We start from the raw sequence: 12,970 nt of genomic DNA on the forward strand, positions 1-12,970 counted from the left end.
CAATGATGGGCATTGATTAGCAGCACTGATAGGTGGCACTGATGGGCACTGGTAGGTGACACTGATGGGCAGCATTGATCTGTGGCACTGCTTATTAGACAATGATGGGTATTGATTGGCAGCACTGAAGGATCGCACTGAAGGGCACTGATGGGTGGCACTGAAGGTCACTAATAGGTTGCACTGATAGGTGGCGCTGATGGGTGACACTGATCGGCAGCATTGATCTGTCGCACTGATTATTAGACAATGATGGGCATTTATTAGCAGCACCGATGGGTGGGACTGAAGGGCACTGATAGGTGGCACTGATGGGCAGCATTGATCTGTGGCACTGATTATTAGACAATGATGGGCATTGATTGACAGCACTGATGGGCACCGATAGTTGGCACTAATGGGTGGCTCTGAAGGGCACTGATAGGTTGCACTGATATGTGGCACTGATGGGCACTGGTAGGGGACCCTGATAGGCAGCATTGATCTGTCACACTGATTATTAGACAATGATGGGCATTGATAGGTGGCACTGATGGGCACTGGTAGGTGACACTGATGGGCAGCATTGATCTGTGGCCCTGATTATTAGACAATGATGGGCATTGATTGGCAGCACTGAAGGGCACTGATGGGTGGCACTGATGGGCGCTGGTAGGTGACACTGATAGGCAGCATTGATCTGTGGCAGTGATTATTAGACAATGATGGCCAATGATTGGCAGCACTGTTGGGCATTGATGGGTAGCACAGTGGGCAGTGGTAGGTGACATTGGTAGGCACAGCCAAGGCTTTCTGTGTGAGGGACCGATGTCCCTCTGACAGAAGCCGGTGATCGGCTTTTTTTTCCCCCTGACGCTGACAGCTAACCGCGTGGTCAGGGGCCGGGATCTACCCCTTACTTGGATCTGTGATCAGCCATGTCTCATAGACTCGTTGATTACAGAGCGTGCCACGTGCGACCCGTAGGGTCGCGTAGACTGCGTTTGCTCGGGAGGACGTCCAGGGACGCCCTCCCGGCAATTAAGGCCCACGCTGCAGCCGTCTTTGGGCTATAGCGCCGGCACCAAGCAGTTAATAAAAAAAAGTATTATTATTATTAATTAGTTACGTTCCGTTCCTTTAAATGCGTAATTTCGGATAAATTCGTATTCGTTATTATTAGTTAGTTATTATTTCAGATTTTCGGATTTTGAAATTTACAAATTTACGAATTTGCAAACGGCAATCATAACGAATGACCCGAAAATGAAAAAAACAAACAATTAAAAAAAACCCTAACAAATATTTTCGGCAGTGCACGTGTCTACTCACTACCATCTGGTTACGGGTTTTTCATCACTGTTGGGATCGCGGTATGAGGCCAGTCTTTGGATCCGACCTCAGCACCCGGGAATGATACGTCTGGCAGCCCTCCCTATTTGGTTTCACAGATTCAGACTCAACCGGCTTGTAAGTATCTATAGGGATGAGTTTACATCTCTCTCTCTCACCCAAGTGCACCTGCCCCTGAAGAGTGTCACTTTATATATACGAAACGCGTTGGGCTTACTGGATGCACCTGTTCTTTAGAGGATTCATTGACCTCAATACTTTTAGCCACTTGCTACCTGCCATATAGCAAAATGATGGCGGCAAAGTGGTTCCGTTATCCTGATCGGGCGTCATATGGCGTGATCAGGATAACTAGCCGTCGTGCGCCCCCGTGGGTAAGTCTGACACACCGCAACTCCGGTCTAGGTAAAGAGTCTCTGACGGAGACCTTTTACCACGTGATCAGCCGTGTTCAATCACGGCCGATCGCAGTGTAAACAGGAAAAGCCGTGTGTCGGCTTTTGCTCACTCCCGTCCGTCAGACACGAGTAAAGGAGAGCCAATTGGCTGCTCTTCAGACGGGGGGGGGGGGGGGGTCTGTGCTGATTGATTATCAGCGCAGCCCCTATGAGGATGCCCACACTGGACCACCAGGGATGCCACCAGGATCACCGGGGATGCCCACCACCAGGGATGCCCACCACTTGTGACCACCAGGTATGCCACCCAGGGATGCCAATCAGTGCCCATAATTGATGGCAATCAGTGCCAAACACTAATACCTGCCAATCAGTGATGCCCATCAGTACCATCCACTTTGGTCCATTCGTGTGTCGGCAAGTCCGTTCGTTCGGAAGTCCATCGTAACTCTGTCTTGAAGACCGTCGGACTCAAATACATTGTTTTTTTTTCCCTTTAAGGCCATTGGGCGGAAGTGACGTGAGTTCTTACAACTTGTGTGCCGTTAGTATGCAAGACAAGTTCCTGGCACGCGCCCTTCGGACAAAAGTCTTACGCTCTGTTGGCCAACAATCCGATCGTGTGTACGAGGCTTTAGGTTGGGTTCACACTATCTTCGCATGCGGCTCACAACAGGGGTCCGGTGCGTCCCCGTTCACCATTTCAGGTCCAATTTCAACCCGGATTTTTAACTGAAACGGACCAAAAGATGCACAGGGCTCCTATGCGAATTCGCACTGGAGACGCCGCGGAGGTAAGTGAACCGGCTCCATGGAGAGCCGGTCAAAATCTCCTGCTATTGCGAATTGGATGCGGAGAAACCCAGCCTTATGCCGCGTGCACACGACCGAAATTTCCGTCCGAAATCCGACGTAATCATTCCGTTGGATATTACGATCGTGTGTGTGGGCTTCATTGGACTTTTTGCTTCAAAAATTCCGACCTACCTAGAAATAGGAACATGTTTCAAATCTGTCCGACGGAATCAATTTCTATCGGGAAAAAACGTTCATCTGTGTGTTGGTCCAACGGACCAAATACGACGCAAAGGGCAGCTATTGGCTACTGGTTATTGAACTTCCCTTTTCTAGTCCCGTCGTACGTCATCGCGATCAAAACTAACGGACTTTGGTCCGTTCATGTGTGGGCAAGTCCGTCCGTTGGGAAGACTGTCGGACCTTTTCTGCCGGAAAGTCCTGTCGTGTGTAGACATGAGTGGCGTAAAAAAATTTGTTTCGTTTCGTTCTGTACCAAAAAAAAAAAATCTTAATTCGTGTCCAAAATTCAATTCGGATTCGTGCGAAATACGAATTTTTGTTAGATTGGTAAACGTCTAGTTAAAATAACGAAAGTCCGTTATGATGAATTTATCATTATGAGGGGCTCCCACCATCCCTGTGCTGTGCTGACTTCCTGAGGTTTTTAACTTTTAGGTTCGTTAACTTTTTGTAACCATTCCGAATTTTCGTTATGAATTTGGATCCGAAATTCGTAAACCAAATTTCGTATGGAATTCGTATTTTTGGATTCGTACGAAACGAATCGCACATGTCTAGTCGTGTGTATGGGGCGTCTCAATCCAATAGAGCAGTGGTCATCAACTCCTGTCCTCAGGGCCCACTAACAGGCCAGGTTTGCAAGATAAGTGAAATGCATCTCAGGTGATATCAGGGCTGGACTGGGACAGAAATGTGGCCCTGGACTTCATCCAGACCGGCCCACTTACATTTTGAGTGTCCCATCAGCACTCCCTTACATCAGAGTGTCCCTTCAACAGCCCCCTTACATTAGAGTGTCCCATTACCAGCCCCCTTACATCAGAGTGTCCCATCACTAGCCCCCTTACATCAGAGTGTCCCATCAGCGCCTCCTTACATCAGAGTGTCCCATCAGCACCTCCTTACATCAGAGTGTCCCATCAGCACCTCCTAACATCAGAGTGTCCCATCAGCACCCCCTTACATCAGAGTGTCCCATCACCAGCCCCCTTACATCAGAGTGTCCCATCAGTGCCTCCTTACATCAGAGTGTCCCATCAGCACCTCCTTACATCAGTGTCCCATCACTAGCCCCCTTACATCAGAGTGTCCCATTACCAGCCCCCTTACATCAGAGTGTCCCATTACCAGCCCCCTTACATCAGAGTGTCCCATCAGTGCCTCCTTACATCAGAGTGTCCCATCACCAGCCTCCTTACATCAGTGTCCCATCACTAGCCCCCTTACATCAGAGTGTCCCATTACCAGCCCCCTTACATCAGAGTGTCCCATCACCAGCCCCCTTACATCAGAGTGTCCCATCACCAGCCCCCTTACATCAGAGTGTCCCATCACCAGCCCCCTTACATCAGAGTGTCCCATCACCAGCCCCCTTACATCAGAGTGTCCCATCACCAGCCCCCTTACATCAGAGTGTCCCATTACCAGCCCCCTTACATCAGAGTGTACCATCAGCGCCTCCTTACATCAGAGTGTCCCATCACCAGCCCCCTTACATCAGAGTGTCCCATTACCAGCCCCCTTACATCAGAGTGTCCCATCACCAGCCCCCTTACATCAGAGTGTCCCATCAGCACCTCTTTACATCAGAGTGTCCCATCAGCACCTCTTTACATCAGAGTGTCCCATCAGCACCTCTTTACATCAGAGTGTCCCATCAGCACCTCCTTACATCAGAGTGTCCCATCACCAGCCCCCTTACATCAGAGTGTCCCATCAGCACCTCCCTACATCAGAGTGTCCCATCAGCACCTCCTTACATCAGAGTGTCCCATCAGTACCTCCTTACATCAGAGTGTCCCATCAGCACCTCTTTACATCAGAGTGTCCCATCACCAGCCCCCTTACATCAGAGTGTCCCATCAGCACCTCCTAACATCAGAGTGTCCCATCAGCACCCCCTTACATCAGAGTGTCCCATCACCAGCCCCCTTACATCAGAGTGTCCCATCAGTGCCTCCTTACATCAGAGTGTCCCATCAGCACCTCCTTACATCAGTGTCCCATCACTAGCCCCCTTACATCAGAGTGTCCCATTACCAGCCCCCTTACATCAGAGTGTCCCATTACCAGCCCCCTTACATCAGAGTGTCCCATCAGTGCCTCCTTACATCAGAGTGTCCCATCACCAGCCTCCTTACATCAGTGTCCCATCACTAGCCCCCTTACATCAGAGTGTCCCATTACCAGCCCCCTTACATCAGAGTGTCCCATCACCAGCCCCCTTACATCAGAGTGTCCCATCACCAGCCCCCTTACATCAGAGTGTCCCATCACCAGCCCCCTTACATCAGAGTGTCCCATCACCAGCCCCCTTACATCAGAGTGTCCCATCACCAGCCCCCTTACATCAGAGTGTCCCATTACCAGCCCCCTTACATCAGAGTGTACCATCAGCGCCTCCTTACATCAGAGTGTCCCATCACCAGCCCCCTTACATCAGAGTGTCCCATTACCAGCCCCCTTACATCAGAGTGTCCCATCACCAGCCCCCTTACATCAGAGTGTCCCATCAGCACCTCTTTACATCAGAGTGTCCCATCAGCACCTCTTTACATCAGAGTGTCCCATCAGCACCTCTTTACATCAGAGTGTCCCATCAGCACCTCCTTACATCAGAGTGTCCCATCACCAGCCCCCTTACATCAGAGTGTCCCATCAGCACCTCCCTACATCAGAGTGTCCCATCAGCACCTCCTTACATCAGAGTGTCCCATCAGTACCTCCTTACATCAGAGTGTCCCATCAGCACCTCTTTACATCAGAGTGTCCCATCACCAGCCCCCTTACATCAGAGTGTCCCATCACCAGCCCCCTTACATCAGAGTGTCCCATCACCAGCCCCCTTACATCAGAGTGTCCCATCACCAGCCCCCTTACATCAGAGAGTCCCATCACCAGCCCCCTTACATCAGAGTGGCCCACTGAGCCATCGGCCCACCGGGAAACTCCCGGTAGTCCTGATGGCCAGTGAAGTGGGAAATTGGCATCAAGGATGGGCAACCGACAAATGTGCAGCAACTGTGTGATGCCATCTCGTCAATATGGACAAAAATCTCTGAGGAACGTTTCCAAGACCTTGTTGTATCTATGCCATGAAGAATGAAGGCAAAAGAGGGTCCAAACCCGGTACTAGCAAAGTGGACCTCATAAAGTGGCCGGCGATTGTATATTTGTCAATTCGCCAGAGAAATCGGGCCGCCTTGGATGCCAAAGGAGGTCCAACACCATATTAGGTAACGATTTTGTTCTTTTACCATACTTGTTTCCATAATTTTGTCCAACCGCTATAGGTCCTCTTGCGTGTGGTCTTGTTTGACACAATTCATGCATTCACTATATATAGCAAATGGCTCTGTTTCTTGTGCTGTCAATAAAAGATTTGGTGAAAAGAAAGGTAAAATAAGCCCCATCCTATCATTGGTATAAAACATCTGCTGCTCTCGGAGTTATACTACCACTGTCGGAGATCGCTCCACTTGGGTTGCCACCTCATCCCTTTGACCCCGAACACATATTAAAACACATAACACACTCCAAAGACATGCAGGTAGGTTGATTGGCTTCTATCCAAAATTGGCCCCTAGTATATGAGTGGGGACCTTGGATTGTGGGTTCCTTGAGGGTAGGGACCGATGTGGATGTGCAATATGCAGGGATAGGGACAATTGTAGACAATCACTCGGGCTGAACTGGATGGACTGGTGTCTTTATTCAACCTTACTAACTATGTAACATATGAATTACACGGGTTCTGAGGCCAATTTAATGCAGATAAGGCACCGAGTGCCTTATCTGTATTGACCACTTCTGAAGTAACCACTTCTGGACCGCCGCACGGCGATATACGTCCTAACGTTAAAGAGGAATATCGTTGTTATGACAGCAGCTAGCTACCATAACCCCGTTATCTTCTTCTTCGGCCAACAGTCTGGTTTTTCGATAATGGTGGTCTCTGCGGCGCAATTCGCCGCAAGATAATTTTTATGGGCGGCGGGAGAGAGGGCACCCACCCCCCCCCTCCTCCCGCCGCGCTCCGGTGCCCTCCGTCGCTTACCAGGAGGAGGTGATCAGATGCTGTCCCTTGTGTGACATGGAGACGAGTGAGGGGGGAAGATGGCCGCCACCCGTCTCCATATCGTTGCAGGGCGGAAGCGGCGTCAAAACGTCACTTCTGCCCATAGCTCTTAAAGAGGCATTTTTTTTTTTTTTAAATGACAATATTTTTTATTTTATTTTTTATTGCATTTTAGTGTAAATATGAGATGTGAGGTCTTTTTGACCCCCAGATCTCATATTTAAGAGGTCCTGTCCTGTTTTTTTTTTTTTCTATTACGAGGGATGTTTACAAAACTTCAATAAAAACTTTGAAAACAAAAAAAAAAAAGAAAAAAGAACAGTGTAAAAATAAAAGGTAAAATAAATAAGTTAAAAATAAAAAACGTAGTCCCGTCCCGCCGAGCTCACGCGCAGAAGCGAACGCATATACAAGTCGCGCCAGCGTATGAAAATGGGGTTCAAACCACACATGTGAGGTATCGCCGTGATCGGTAGAGCGAGAGCAATAATTCTAGCACTAGACCTCCTCTGTAACTCAAAAACATGCAACCTGTAGAATTTTTTTAATCATCGCCTATGGAGATTTTCAAGGGTAAAAGTTTATCGCCATTCCACGAGCGGGCGCAAATTTGAAGCGTGACATGTTGGGTATCAATTTACTCGGCGTAACATTATCTTTCACATTACAAAAAAAAAATTGAGCTTACTTTACTGTTGTCTTATTTTTTCATTCAAAAAAAGTGTATTTTTAAAAAAAAAAGTGCGCTTGTAAGACCGCTGTGCAAATACGGTGTGACAGAAAGTATTGCAATGGCCGTCATTTTATTTTCTAGGGTGTTTGAAAAAAAATGTATAATGTTTGGCAGTTCTAAGTCATTTTCTAGGGGAAAAAAAACAGTTTTTAACTTGTAAACAACAAATCTCAAAAAGAGGCCCGGTCCTTAAGTGGTTAATTACCACCTTAATCAGCCACAGAACCTGTGTAATTAATATGTGTTCGGGTTTAAAGGGATGAGGTGGCAACCCAACACTCCACCCAACATTCAGGTATAATTGCAGAGCCTGGTGATGGATCCCAGAGACTGTTCCAGCAATCATCACCTCACTGCCACTCTGCACAGCGTCCCCGCGAGCTGAGGACATGATGAGACGGTATTCAAAATTTCGGGACTGTCCAGGACACACGGCAAAAAATACAAGGCCATGTTTACGCTACGAGACGTTTCTCGGGGGCTGCAGTTCCCTTGAGTTCCACAAGATGGTGATCTCAGGAAGTCTCTATGGAAGACAGGAAGTGATGTCAGATACAGACAGGAAGTGATGTCTGGTATAAATAAGTTCCGGGCGAAAGGTGAGTCGGGAGGAAGTAGAGAGGAGACGTTGCTGGAAGTGGTGGCAGAGGAGGTAATAAGATAATGGAAAATTGAATACGTAACCTTTCCGTAATTTTCCGTTCCTGGTACCTAGACATGGCAGCATTCGCATGGTTGGTTGCTCCACCCCCCGGCAAAAACCCACAGGACCATTATAACTCTATAAAAGAGACCGACGCCCCCCACCCGCCCCCATTCTCGTAACTAGACTAAATTCAGCCACAAGAATCAGAACAAAGGAGAGGAATATGCTGCCATGGATAGGCACCAGGAAAGGAAAATCACGGAAAGTTACGTATTAAATTTTCCAGGTGCCTTCATGGCAGCATACCCTTCATAAATAACTCGCTACCAGGGAGGGAATGCTGAAGAAAACAGAATTTTTAATTGACTATGCGTATGCTGCTATAAAGGCACCAGCATGGGGTCGGGGTGGGGGGTGTCGTTCTCTTTTATAGAGTCATAATGGCCCTGTGGGTTGGCAGAAGGCAGGGTTGGACTGGGACAGAAATTTGGCCCTGGACTTCATCCAGACCGGCCCACTTACATTTTGAATGTCCCATCAGCAACCCCCTTACATCAGAGTGTCCCATTACCAGCCCCCTAACATCAGAGTGTCCCATCACCAGCACCCCCTTACAACAGAGTGTCCCATCACCAGCACCCCCTTACAACAGTGTCCCATCACCAGCACCCCCTTACATCAGAGTGTCCCATCAGAACCCCCTTACATCAGAGTGTCCCATCAGAACCCCCTTGCATCAGAGTGTCCCATCAGCACCTCCTTGCATCAGAATGTCCCATCAGCACCCCCTTACAACAGAGTGTCCCATCAGCACCCCCTTACAACAGAGTGTCCCATCACCAGCCCCCTTACATCAGAGTGTCCCATCAGAACCCCCTTACAACAGAGTGTCCCATCAGAACCCCCTTACAACAGAGTGTCCCATCAGAACCCCCTTACAACAGAGTGTCCCATCAGAACCCCCTTACAACAGAGTGTCCCATCAGAACCCCCTTACAACAGAGTGTCCCATCAGAACCCCCTTACAACAGAGTGTCCCATCAGCACCCCCTTACAACAGAGTGTCCCATCAGCACCTCCTTACATCAGAGTGTCCCATCAGCACCCCCTAACATCAGAGTGTCCCATCAGCACCTCCTAACATCGGAGTGTCCCATCAGCACCTCCTAACATCAGAGTGTCCCATCAGCACCCCCTTGCATCAGAGTGTCCCATCAGCACCCCCTTGCATCAGAGTGTCCCATCAGCACCTCCTTGCATCAGAGTGTCCCATCAGCACCTCCTTGCATCAGAGTGTCCCATCAGCACCTCCTTGCATCAGAGTGTCCCATCGGCACCTCCTTGCATCAGAGTGTCCCATCGGCACCTCCTTGCATCAGAGTGTCCCATCGGCACCTCCTTGCATCAGAGTGTCCCATCAGCACCTCCTTGCATCAGAGTGTCCCATCAGCACCTCCTAACATCAGAGTGTCCCATCAGCACCTCCTAACATCAGAGTGTCCCATCAGCACCTCCTAACATCAGAGTGTCCCATCAGCAGCTCCTAACATCAGAGTGTCCCATCAGCAGCTCCTAACATCAGAGTGTCCCATCAGCACCCCCTTTACATCAGAGTGTCCCATCAGCACCCCCTTTACATCAGAGTGTCCCATCAGCACCCCCTTTACATCAGAGTGTCCCATCAGCACCCCCTTTACATCAGAGTGTCCCATCAGCACCCCCTTTACATCAGAGTGTCCCATCAGCACCCCCTTTACATCAGAGTGTCCCATCAGCACCCCCTTTACATCAGAGTGTCCCATCAGCACCCCCTTACATCAGAGTGTCCCCATCAGCACCCCCCTTACATCAGAGTGTCCCCATCAGCACCCCCCTTACATCAGAGTGTCCCCATCAGCAGCCCCCTTACATCAGAGTGTCCCCATCAGCAGCCCCCTTACATCAGAGTGGAAACTCCCGGTAGTCCCGATGGCCAGTACTTGCCTGGCGGAAGATGGCGCAACCAGCCAATAGTGAAGAGGGGGTATGATGTTAGAGGGGGTATGATGTTACCAAACATTTATAGAGGACATGCATAATTCCATCACTCACTATAATAGGAGGTCTGAGATCAGCCTTAGTGTCAGTATGTTGGAGCTGGTGATAGAGAACGGGTTGATTGGAGCCAGTGGCGGTGCTACCATTAGGCAAACTAGGCAGCCGCCTAGGGCGCCCAGCCACTGGTGTTCCGACTCTCTTCTCTCTGCTGCAAGCAACTAAGCCTCAGCATCAGCAGGCAGCCGCCGCTCCGTTCGCACATAGTCAGAGGCGCAGTGGCAGCAGATGACTGCGTTTGTGTCTAGACTCCCGAATGATTGGAAGCAAGCAAACATGGTGGGCGCTGGTGAGGCTGCATTTGATGGGCGCTGGTGAGGCTGCATTTGATGGGTGCCGGTGAGGCTGCATTTGATGGGTGCCGGTGAGGCTGCATTTGATGGGTGCCGGTGAGGCTGCATTTGATGGGTGCCGGTGAGGCTGCATTTGATGGGTGCCGGTGAGGCTGCATTTGATGGGCGCCGGTGAAGCTGCATTTGATGGGCGCCGGTGAGGCTGCATTTGATGGGCGCCGGTGAGGCTGCATTTGATGGGCACCGGTGAGGCTGCATTTGATGGGTACCGGTGAGGCTGCATTTGATGGGTACCGGTGAGGCTGCATTTGATGGGCACCCGTGAGGCTGCATTTGATGGGCACCCGTGAGGCTGCATTTGATGGGTGCCGGTGAGGCTGCATTTGATGGGCGCCGGTGAGGCTGCATTTGATGGGCGCCGGTGAGGCTGCATTTGATGGGCGCCGGTGAGGCTGCATTTGATGGGCGCCGGTGAGGCTGCATTTGATGGGCGCCGGTGAGGCTGCATTTGATGGGCGCCGGTGAGGCTGCATTTGATGGGCGCCGGTGAGGCTGCATTTGATGGGCACCCGTGAGGCTGTATTTGATGGGTGCCAGTGAGGCTACATTTGATGGGTGCTGGTAAGGCTGAATTTGATGGGCACCCGCGAGGCTTCATTTGATGGGCGCTGGTGAGGCTGCATTTCATGGGCACCCATGAGGCTGCATTTGATGGGTGCTGGTGAGGCTGCATTGATGAGCAATGGTGAGGCTGCATTGATGGGTGCTGATAAAGCTGCATTTTATGGGTGCTTCTTTAAAAAAGTGGTGTTTACATGGGCAGGGGAAAGGGGGTGGGGTCAGGGGTGGAGCCAGGGGCCGGCAAAATTAGGTTTTGTCTAGGGGATCAAAAATCCTTGCACCAGCCCTGATTGGAGCTGGAGGAGGTGGGTATTGTCTTAGCTCCGTTGGTAGATCGTTTGTTAGTTTTAGGAGAGCAGTTTCTGTGGAGTTCTGAGGACGAAATCCAGGCCGAAGGGGATCAAGAAGGCTATTATCAGCAAGGTGGACGCTCAGGCGGTTGCAGACCAGACGTTCAAGGAGTTTGGATAAAAAGGGGAGCAAGGAGATGGGGCGTAGGTTGTCAAGATTGGATGGGTCCAGTGAGGGCTTTTTAAGTATGGGGCTGACAAGTTCATGTTTTAGGGAGTTGGGGGAAGATGCCAGAAGAGAGGGAGAGATTGAAGACGTGGGTTAGAGAGCGTGGAATAGAGCCAGAGGGTGAACGTAGCATTTCAGGATCCAGAGGGCAGGTGGTAAGATGGACGTTGGCAAGTAATTTAACAACCTCGTCTATAGTGGTGGGGTTGAAAGGGGGAAGTAGTGATTGTGGACGTGAGGTGTAAAGCATGGAGGGTATCTGAACAGTAGAGGTCTCCTCGCGAATTGTATCAATCTTCTGTTTGAAGTGATTGGCTCCATTAAGCTCCACTAAGGAAGCCACGTTCCTGGCAAAGGGCAGCAGCCAATACTTTCTCTGAGCGGGGGGCTCCAGTGAGGATGTGGTGGCAGATAATGGGATGTCAGACCACAGTTGAGCGTCACGAAGGGAACTTCAGAACATCTCCAAGGGAGAAGAGAATGTGTGAGAGCCAGGACATGTTAGAAGAGGCAGAAGGTCCTCCAAGAGCACCTGACAGTGGACAGCAAATCGTGTCCATCAACAGGCATCTGGAGGTCATAGAGTCTCCACTGCCGACTGTACCCTTGTGGCAGCAACTTGGGCACTACTTGTATTCCAAACAACATAGAACCGGCAGCAGCTGCATGCAAGACCTGGAAATGCAATGGTGGCCGCAGTTGTCTTCTCTGCACAAAAGTGGTAGGAGATGTGCAGACAACATGCAAACACCAAGTAGCCAGGCAGATAGGGCAAAATATAACAGGTTTGAAGCGAGCAAGAGACACAACAAACATTGGGTAACCCAATCCACAAGGGCCAATTCCCACTGGGGGAATCCTACCTACTAATCTCTGATATCTCCATCCTAAAATTGTACAACCAATACAGTCCAGGTAATTCTCCGCTGTCCGTCTACAGAGAAACCGGCATAGATCACATCAATGAAGATGGAGGAGGACCGGAGTCACATGACTGAGAGGATACTAAACCTCACCCTGGAGATCATCTACCTGCTGACCGGAGAGGTGAGGAGGATTCTGGGAGGTCACATGACATCACTCTTATCTCTATTAATAAAACACAGACCTGACCGGAGAGGTGAGGAGGATTCTGGGAGGTCACATGACATCACTCTTATCTCTATTAATAAAACACAGACCTGACCGGAGAGGTGAGGAGGATTCTGGGAGGTCACA

At 50.0% G+C, this 12,970-nt stretch overlaps 2 protein-coding genes across 2 annotated transcripts in view; both read left to right on the forward strand.

Annotated features, from left to right (window-relative positions):
- LOC143955853 (uncharacterized) overlaps window positions 1-12,970 on the forward strand; it is a 126,908-nt gene that overhangs the window by 89,900 nt on the left and 24,038 nt on the right. The window lies entirely within an intron of this gene.
- The window catches only part of LOC143956113 (uncharacterized), an 81,397-nt gene that overhangs the window by 22,868 nt on the left and 45,559 nt on the right, over window positions 1-12,970 (forward strand). The window lies entirely within an intron of this gene.

Source organism: Lithobates pipiens, unplaced genomic scaffold (assembly GCF_037356315.1).
Source record: "Lithobates pipiens isolate NorthernLeopardFrog02 unplaced genomic scaffold, aLitPip1_a1.2 Scaffold_35, whole genome shotgun sequence".
Lineage (NCBI taxonomy): Eukaryota > Metazoa > Chordata > Amphibia > Anura > Ranidae > Lithobates > Lithobates pipiens.